Here is a 10,125-nt window from a genome sequence, read left to right as displayed (position 1 = left end):
ATCCACAGTTACATTAGATACACCAACAAAATCACAACGTGACAGAGGTTTTTATTGATCAGAGGTCCCACCTGTTCACCTCTGGGATTCAACTACTAATCCCCCCCCCCCCCCCCCCCCCCAAGTACTGGTTTGCCCAGAAGAAGAGAGTTCTTACTGTGTATCAGTGAACAATAGTGTATTTCAGAGCTGTTAGAACTTCCCATAATTTGCCAGCATCTGCTGGGATTTAGGCCCTCTGTACATTAGAAACATCTGCATGACATTATTCATTCCCTTTTCTCCAAAGCGACTTACTGTGGACTTGGCTACTTACAACAATTTGCCTAGAGGGAAAAAAAAAATGGTCCGAAGGCTGTGCTTCCAACATGGGATGGAGGACAGCTGGATGTTCAGCAGGAGCGGAGAGCTGTTGGTGTGGGGCATCACTTCAAACTCAAAGTGACCTTTACTGTCTCTTCCACAATATGTTTGGAACACACATCGGCGTGAGACAGTGTTTCTCCTGGACCACGGTGTGACGCAGAGGACAACATGTACTGTTACTACTAGAAAGTCTTCATTCATTTCATCATTACTTCATTCAGTACTGCTCCGCTTCATAGAGGGCAGACATTCTCTGTAAAACTGGTCACGTGGAGGCTCTTCTAGAACAATCGAGCATCAGTGTGTGTCAGCTGAAGCACCTACATGTGTGTATCCGTGTGACACAATGACCCTGCTGCCTCGTGGAACAGGCACCCACCCGGCAGTCATGTCTCTCCATTGTCTCCTCTGGTATAAGTACAGTACACTAAATTACTTTACTACATCTGTGTATCCAACATTAGGTGTATAATTTCTACCCTGCCCTACCGCTACTTTTAAAAACACGACGAAGTATCTGCAAACATCTCAAAGGAGAAAAGTGCTCAACATGACCAATTTCGGGAGGAGATGGGATCTTCTGAAGCTTCTGAATGAAAGGCAGAGATCTTAACAGTGTTGAGGAGCAGAAGCCTCACCCTTTTCTTTGTGCTTACAAAGAATGGAGAGTTTACAGAAATGCTTAAAGAGACTGTAGGGCATAGTAATAGTACACTGGAGGACTTGGGTGACACAGGGTAAAAAATGTGAACGGAAATTTTTGAGCATGAGAGGAGCTTCAGGGAGGAGCTTTGGGGAGGAGCTCATGTCCTCCGTACAATTTAAGGAACTAGAAGGCTTTGACTGTGACTCTTTGCAGCAGAACATTTAAACGGAATAACAATCATCTGTCTCAAGTGTAATGAATACGATACATATTTTTAAAAATATTTTAATTTTTCAAGCTCTATAAACGCTACCATTATTTTATTTCGACACAATATCGTAATACTCCAGTTCTCGATCGTTTTAAAGCTACTTTCACGTTTCTATTTTCAGTCATGGATCCTAAATCGTTTGCGATTTTGCCTGGATTGTTGCACAAAGCAAAGGCAGTTCTGCTCACTTCAGCGCTGGTGGCTGTTTGCATTCTGATCAACTTCCTGCTCAAAGCGGAGTACCGCTGTACCTGTAAACCCTGGGAGACATACCTGTCCCCCTACTTTGCATTCTACATGCTTCTTCCAGCACTAAGCTTGTTTCTCATCGTCACCGTGACACACACGACCTGCAGAAGAGTCTTCCACCTTCCCCGCCGCTCTGCGGATCAGTCCGAAAGGTCACGTAACTGTTTCTGGCACAAGAAACAAAGGAAAGCGGTCATGAAGGGTGTGTTCGGAGCGTGCGTTTGGGTGATATCGGTGCTGTTTGACGGCAACTGGTTTGTGTGTCTCCGAACATCATATACCAACAATGAAACCCTTCTTCCCTGTATGAGTAAAGATCGTCGCACGGATGAAGAAAATTCCATAATCAATCGGTATTACATCGAATCCCTGGTAAGTGCAATGTTTTTACACTGAAAATAACTCTGCTGTGTTAATGTTTACTGGACACTATTTGCAGACACTATGTTCCTTGAGTGACGTTCCTAAAGGTTGGTGAGCGTAACCCGAATGTAGTTTCCGAGGCTATTAGTGATCCCTCAACTCTCTCTTCCTGACACATTTGCTGATTCTCAGTTCTCGTGTCCAGTGAATGACCACTTTGAACCCTAATCTGTTTCTTCTGAACTGTTTTGTGTTGAATTAAACACTTTTTTTACAGATTTCAGATGCCTGATGTATGACATGCAGCGCCTACTAAAATATTCACCCCCTCCCTCCCCACAGATTACTCTCTTTGATGGAACAGTTTACTTAAGTTTGTAAAAGAACTGCTTACATTTAATCATTTAGCTGATGCGTGTCTCTAACCCAACTTACAATTATTCACCCATTAGTCCTTTTTACTGGAGTAATTTACTGTGGCTATCACGATCAAGTGCATTACCAGCACAAGTGAGGTTAGAACCTACAATCTCCAAGTCTAAAAGTAGGAGCTCGAACCACTGTGCCTCCTACCGCCCTGTTCATGTAAAAGAGATTGTCTTACCACACATCCCTTATATATATATAAACTTCAATAAGTGTTAATGTTCTAAAAATCCCCCCCGATTCTTTTCAAATCAGATGAAAATACACCAAAGCATCAGACACTGCAAATTGTATTTACTTTTACTATTATTCTTACTACACAAAAGACACACATAAGGCACAGTTTTACAGGTCCATGGCTACAACTTTCAAAAGACATATCAAGTTTTATTCAACACACCATTATTTGTGATGAAGTATGCTGGACTTTTTATTTCTCATCTGAATGGGGGGGAACCAGGAGTAACATGTTCTTTCTCTTTTTCAGCTCATGAGCCTTGGATTCATCTTTGTCTTAGTGCTTCTGTGGACTCTAGTTAAATTTTGTCAGTGTGATTGGTGTTGTAGATCATATTTTGAGTATAAGTATGATAAATATCGGGCAGAGGAAACTAAGAAAGCAATAAAAAATTTTTTGAAACAACTGGCAAAACAAGAAGCTGAGACAATCTGCGCTCTGAAAATGGCACACGTTCAGGAAACATCTTCCACAGACCAACAAGGTACAGGTGGGGCAGCTACTTCAGTCGAGGATGAGTCACAGCCTCCAACTGTGGAACAAGTTATTGTAGAGCCTTTAACTGAAACTCAGAGACGAAACCTAATCGACAGAGCAAAAAAGATCCAACTACAACAGGAAACACTTGATGATCTTTGGGGAAAAATGTCAGAACCAGATTTTTACTTATCCGGACTCCAGTCAGTTATAGAAAGTAACCAATCAGCAGTCACTGCAGATCCAGCATCGACCGATGGGAGCCGTGGGAGGGCAGGTCCCTCCGGTGAGAACCAACCAGCAGCACCCAGTCAGAGTGAAGCGGCAGCGCTGTTGGGTTCCACCACTGACAGGCAGCATAGACCCACTACAGCTGATCACATGGAACTGAGAGGGATGCAGTGACAGTTACAGGTCAAAGTCACATAATTCGGTCTCAGTGTTGCGGATAGTTTGCAGAAACTTGGATGAAGATCCTCCAGCATCAAACAGTAAATAATGATCCTCCTCTTTGAACCTCAGTGATGGTGAGCAGCGGTTCCATCATGGTGAGAGCTGTTCGGTCCTGGGTTTGAAACCCCATCCTGATGTATTACTTCGAATCAAAGCTGTTCCCTGATTAACTCCAGTAAAAATATTCTTTGTAAGCTCATAAATAATAGTGGGGATAATAATGTCAACTAATTAAGAAGTAATATTTTTCTTAATTGTTTTTCTTTAACCGGGGGTGCGGTGGAGCAGTGGGTTGGACCACAGTCCTGCTTTCTGGTGGGTCTGGGGTTCGAGTCCCGCTTGGGGTGCCTTGCGATGGACTGGCGTCCCATCCTGGGTGTGTCCCCCTCCCCCTCCGGCCTTACGCCCTGTGTTGCCGGGTTAGGCTCCGGTTCCCCGTGACCCCCTATGGGACAAGCGGTTCTGAAAGTGTGTGTGTGTGTGTGTGTGTGTGTGTGTGTGTGTGTGTGTGTGTTTTTCTTTAATTTTACTTGACTTTGAGATCACTTGCTGTTAAGATAGTTAATCAAACTTTATTTCTGTTCCAGAATTGTACTTCTTTTACATAATTTGGTTAGCCAGCACATACTTGTCACCTATGAATTTAATTTACCTTGGTTGTCTGAAATACATTGTTATATAAATTAACCTTCATATTTAGTAGTCTCTTATATTTAGCAGTTTTCCATTTAAAGGCATTTTTTAGTTGGAGGTACTGGACATAGTGTGATGATCTTATAATATAGGGCTGCATTGTCTTTCAAACTCATGAAATTAATATCCTTAAAATGATGGTAAAGGTGTGATACTCCATTTTGCTTCTAATGATTTAAGAATGAATGTTTCCATATTTACCACACAACCTGTGTTGGACCAGAATGAGCTGAACTCATAGGGTAGAAGTGTGAAGCCAGCGATGGAGTTCAGCTTAGTGATTACTGCGTTACTGAACAGTGTGTTTTTTGGATTTTCTGAAAAAAGGGAAGTCAGCCACATGGTGCTTGTTCAGTGTCAGTCCAAGGAGAGCACCACTGCTCTGGGTTCAGTCAGCACATGATATAATGTACCTCCTTTGCTACACATAATAATACAATATTAAGTAAAGAGCGACGAGTCCTCTGTTTGATTTCTTTCTGTAAAGTTGTGAGTTTGATCAGGATGTTATTCTTCCAGTAAAATCTGGTGTTAAAGGAAAGTGGTGTGGAAAGTCTTTTCCTGGATGGAGTGGCTGAGACTGTGGTGAGCTGTCATAAACTTTTGGTAGGATGATCATGACCACAGAAATTCTCCAAATGATGGTGAGGGGTCATTTCATCTAACCACCGAGCTGATCTTCAGTTTTCCAGAGGCCAAAGTTCACTTGAAAGAGTATCGTAAGTTGCAGGTATCCTGACGAATGCATGTACTGTCGCGTCCATGCCCACACCTCACTCGACAGCACCTGACTCCAGTCAAGCACCTGACTAACCACTCACCATTTAAAAGACCCTCCTCAGCTCCCACACTTTTGCGGAATCTCATTAGAAACACCCGTCCTCCTTTGCAACATCCAGTCCACACACAACCCTTATTCCTGGTCTCCATCCTCCGGTTTTTCACCCCTCGCTTCGTTCCCTGACCACGTCCACGGATCTCCGCTCCAACTCCGACCGCGGAATGACCGATCCTTCGCTTCGCCCCCTGACCACGCCCACGGATCCTCGCTCTGACTCCAACCGCCGATCAAGCGACCCCTCGCCTGTCCTCAACACCGAGAACTTGCCTGAGCCCTTGAGTCCAGGCGAACTACCCTGCACTTGGGTCCAGCCGTTCCGGCTCCCTCGGTTCCGCGTGACATGTACAGTATCTACTGTAGAAAGTACATAATTTTCAATAAGGAGTTAGGGCCACCCTTTGTCTGCAGAATAGTTTCAGTCCTTGTTGGATTGCTGCCATACAAGTGCTGACCTGTGTCTACTGGGCTATTGCACCGTTTTTCAAGGACAAAGCCCCCCAGTTCTTTGAGAGATAAAGGAAGTGGAAATCTGCTTCTCACTCTGCTTTCCACTATTGTTCATAAAGGCTATGGAAGGTGTCTGAATTCATCCTAAAAGCTGATGGGGGAATCATCATTCTGGGGAAAAAGGGAACAGTGTTTGAACTACAGGATGCACCTGGTCCTGCAAAATGATCTCAAATCCCTCGGCCGTTACACGGCCATGTAGACCAATCATGAGACCTAATAACCCCCAGCCGATGGCTCCCAAACTGCTACAGATCCTTGCTTAACATTTGGTCACAGACATGGTGAGCTGAAGGCATCTTCTGGCTTTCTCGGAATATAAGCCTTCCAGGTGTAGGAAATAGGGTGAAAGACGACTCATGAGGCCATATTACTGCACTTGGGTCCAGCCGTGGATATACACACACACACACACACACACATTTTCAGAACCGCTTGTCCCATACGGGGTCACGGGGGACCGGAGCCTACCCGGCAACACAGGGCGTAAGGCTGAAGGGGGAGGGGACACACCCAGGACGGGACGCCAGTCCGTCGCAAGGCACCCCAAGCGGGACTCGAACCCCAGACCCACTGGAGAGCAGGACTGTGGTCCAACCCACTGCACCACTGCACCCCCAGCTGTGGATATTATAATATATTACTGTTATATAATATAAGGGGGTGCGGTGGCGCAGTGGGTTGGACCACAGTCCTGCTCTCCGGTGGGTCTGGGGTTCGAGTCCCGCTTGGGGTGCCTTGCGACGGACTGGCGTCCCGTCCTGGGTGTGTCCCTCCCCCTCTGGCCTTACGCCCTGTGTTGCCGGGTAGGCTCCGGTTCCCCGTGACCCCGTATGGGACAAGCGGTTCTGAAAATGTGTGTGTGTGTGTGTGTGTGTGTGTTATATAATATGTAAATATATCATATTACTGTTTTCCATTGCTCTGGGGTCCAGATTTTGTGCTCTTACACCCAATTATGTGTCTGTGTACTGGTCTTGGCAGCCGTGCCATAACCTCCAACTTTGCGAAGCTCATAGCAAACAGGTTTTTTTTGCCACTGGGTCACAGAGGTACTGATTCAATACTCTGGTAATTTCTGAGGCTGTACTTTTGGGGCATTTAGCAACTACCTTGTGAAGTGACCATCTGTCCCTGTCAGTGACCTTTGAACTTGTGACCACTTCTCCTCTTTGTCAGTGCAGCTTCTCCGTGTTTCACATGTGCTATCATCATTTTTCAGACTGTTCTCCTGGACACATCGAAGAATTCCCACACGTCCTCTGTCAGTGTAAGGTGCTCAGTGCCTCTAAGGTCACCAGAAAATTGTCAGAATAAAACAGCCCATATTTTAAAAGAGTATGACATCACCAAGTAAACAATAAAAGGCTCTACATATGGATCAAAGCAGCTCAGTCCTGCAGAAGTGTATTTTTGTGGGTTAGTGTTGTATGGTTATAAACATGTCACCTGTGCACCTGAGGGACGGTAACCATGGAAACGTCCATGAAGCACAGATATGTGTGAACTTCAGTCTGTAGGCAAAATTAGCAAAAAAAAACTTTCCTCCAATAAATACATCCCTATAGTGACAATATTCCCGAATCAAGGAATAAAAACAGCAGCTCAAGTGTGTGGATGAAGCGCCACCTGCCGACACCCTGCGTTGGGTCGCTCCTTGTCCTCTGGCGCCCCCTACAGGACAAAGGCGGCGACACGGAGTGGCAGGTTTGTGCAGCGCAACGTAATAATAAACTGTACCTGCAGCCTTTATTTCCTGTACTTGTATTTTTTTATTAACAATATTTTCATTTAGGGGGTGCGGTGGTGCAGTGGGTTGGACCGCAGTCCTGCTCTCCGGTGGGTCTGGGGTTCGAGTCCCGCTTGGGGTGCCTTGTGGCGGACTGGCGTCCCGTCCTGGGTGTGTCCCCTTCCCTCTCTGGCCTTACGCCCTGTGTTGCTGGGTAGGCTCCGGTTCCCCGTGACCCCGTAAGGGACAAGCGGTTCTGACAATGTGTGTGTGTGTGTGTGTGTATTTTCATTTACACTTATTTCCTTTTTAATGTCACTTTCTGACCTCGTCCAGAGACTTTTTGTTATGGATGTGTATTTTCAATTCTCATATTTACTTTAGAACAAAACGAGCAAATTAATTTGTAACATTTCTCATTTAAAACTAATAATTATATCGCGAATTACCTGTGTGGTGAGTGCACAGTCACCCCGGTTTTGGGAACCTCAGTGTGCAGGTGACATGGCGGGGGGTGAACGAGCCCCATGCAGGATCAGCACTGGTGTACACACACACACACACACACACACACACACACACACACATTTTCAGAACCGCTTGTCCCATACGGGGTCACGGAGCCTACCCGGGAACACAGGGGCGTAAGGCCGGAGGGGGAGGGGACACACCCAGGACGGGACGCCAGTCCGCCGCAAGGCACCCCAAGCGAGACTCGAACCCCAGACCCACCGGAGAACAGGACCTGGTCCAACCCACTGCGCCACCTGCACCCCCAATCAGCACTGGTACTAATCACTAAACTCTGAGACGGATGACTAAACCCCGCTGACACCCGACCAATGGCACATGATCACACCTGTGAAAAATTATAACCTGTTTCACCTGATTTACTATAGTAACTATAGCACTATATGTCACGTGTGAGGCTGTAGCTGTAGTTTCTCCGCGTGCCCCTTCTGCCTGTATGACTGTCATAGTATGAGTGTGACGCAGTGCTGCTCATTCAAAGAATAATTTAAAAATAATAATAGGCAAAGTGAGCAGAGGAAGTGCGACCCCCGCCCCCCCACGACTCCGCGCGCGCTCCCGCACGACTTACACGCCTCTCAGCAGCCGCCTCGCGCTGACTAGCCCAACCACCAGATGGTTCGGCCACCTGCCGCCGGCGCGTGCCGCGCGCTCCCGCCAGACCCAGAATAGAAACGAGTGCAAACGGACTTCCTGTCGGCGGCGCGCTCCCGCGTGTGGCGTGTTCATGAAGCGCGGTGATTTACCTGATGTTACCTGATGTTACCTGAGAGCGGAGGGGGTGCGGTGGCGCAGTGGGTTGGACCACAGTCCTGCTCTCCCGTGGGTCTGGGGTTCGAGTCCTGCTTGGGGTGCCTTGCGACGGACTGGCGTCCCGTCCTGGGTGTGTCCCCTCCCCCTCCGGCCTTACGCCCTGTGTTGCCGGGTAGGCTCCGGTTCCCCGTGACCCTGTCTGGGACAAGCGGTTCTGAAAATGTGTGTGTGTGTGTGTACCTGAGAGCGGAGACTTAGTTTTCACCCCGCAGTGCGGAGCCAGTGCGGGTCGGGGACAGTGAAGTTGTGTAAAAAAGCGGTTTTACCGCGGTAAAACCTTACCGCCGTACCGCTCTACGCGTTTCCAAAGAGGATGGACATTAAAATGTATTTAAAGGTATTTATTCAGAACGTATCTGCGGTCCCCGCCGGGCACCATTAATAATGCGGGGATTTACTGTGCCCCCCCCCCGCCGCGCCCATTTTACTGGGTCACGTGTGCCTCTTTACATCGTTTTTGATGACACGAGTATTACCGAGGACACGTCTCTGATCATCAACTCGGTAAAACTGAGTTTCCATGGAAACTTTTCCACCGAGATGTCAGTAAAATTAAAAAAAAGGGCTTCAGCGCGTTTAAATATTTTGAAAAAAACTGGTTCATTTATCTGGCTCCCCTCCTCCAGAGGAACTCACTGTGTGTGTTAATCTGCTGACACAGTCATTCACCCAGTGGTATAGCTGGGGTAATTCAAAGTAAGTACCTTCCTCAAAGGTACTACGGACGGAGGTGGGACTCGAACCGGCAACCTTCCCCTCTAAAGCAGCGGCAGTAAGGTTATCATAACGCTACCAGCGGGACACTAAGACGCAACTCATTCACTCAAACTGCTACTGAAAACAGCGAAACATCAGAACCGCGACACTTCAATCACTGCACCGCTATTACCACGCTGTGTACCCTGGTACGTCACTGCAGAACCTGTGTACAGCCTGGGTGTCCCCCGCTGCGAAGGCCGGACAGGTGACAGGTGTCCCGGAGCGATGTTCACTCACGTGCTCAGTGTCACATTATTTATGAGCGCTTTTTAACGCACGTGCGGTCGCTCGCGGCACTTTGATACATATATGGCACTTTGATATTGTGACATGATACAGTATAGCATTTACACACACACTTTCTGAACCGCTTGTCCCATACGGGGTCGCGGAGCCAACCCGGTAACACAGGGCGTAAGGCCGGAGGGGGAGGGGACACACCCAGGACGGGACGCCAGTCCGTCGCAAGGCACCCCAAGCGGGACTCGAACCCCAACCCACTGGAGAGCAGGACTGTGGTCCAACCCACCGCACCCCCTTAGCATTTACATTCACATTTAACTGTATTTTTACTGATTTTACACAACTTTCTGTCCAGCCTGCGTCACGTACATCTCCGAGAGAAAAATACAGAAAATTCATCGTCATACGACTGTAAATATGTGCGGTTAACACTTCAAGAGTTACCACAATTTACCAGGCATAAAGCCCGACTTTTCACCCTTTATTTCCTCCTCATGAAACCAAAACTTTTCCGACAAAC

Source organism: Scleropages formosus, chromosome 14 (genome assembly GCF_900964775.1).
Source record: "Scleropages formosus chromosome 14, fSclFor1.1, whole genome shotgun sequence".
Taxonomy (NCBI): domain Eukaryota; kingdom Metazoa; phylum Chordata; class Actinopteri; order Osteoglossiformes; family Osteoglossidae; genus Scleropages; species Scleropages formosus.
Note: the sequence above shows the minus strand (reverse complement) of the source record.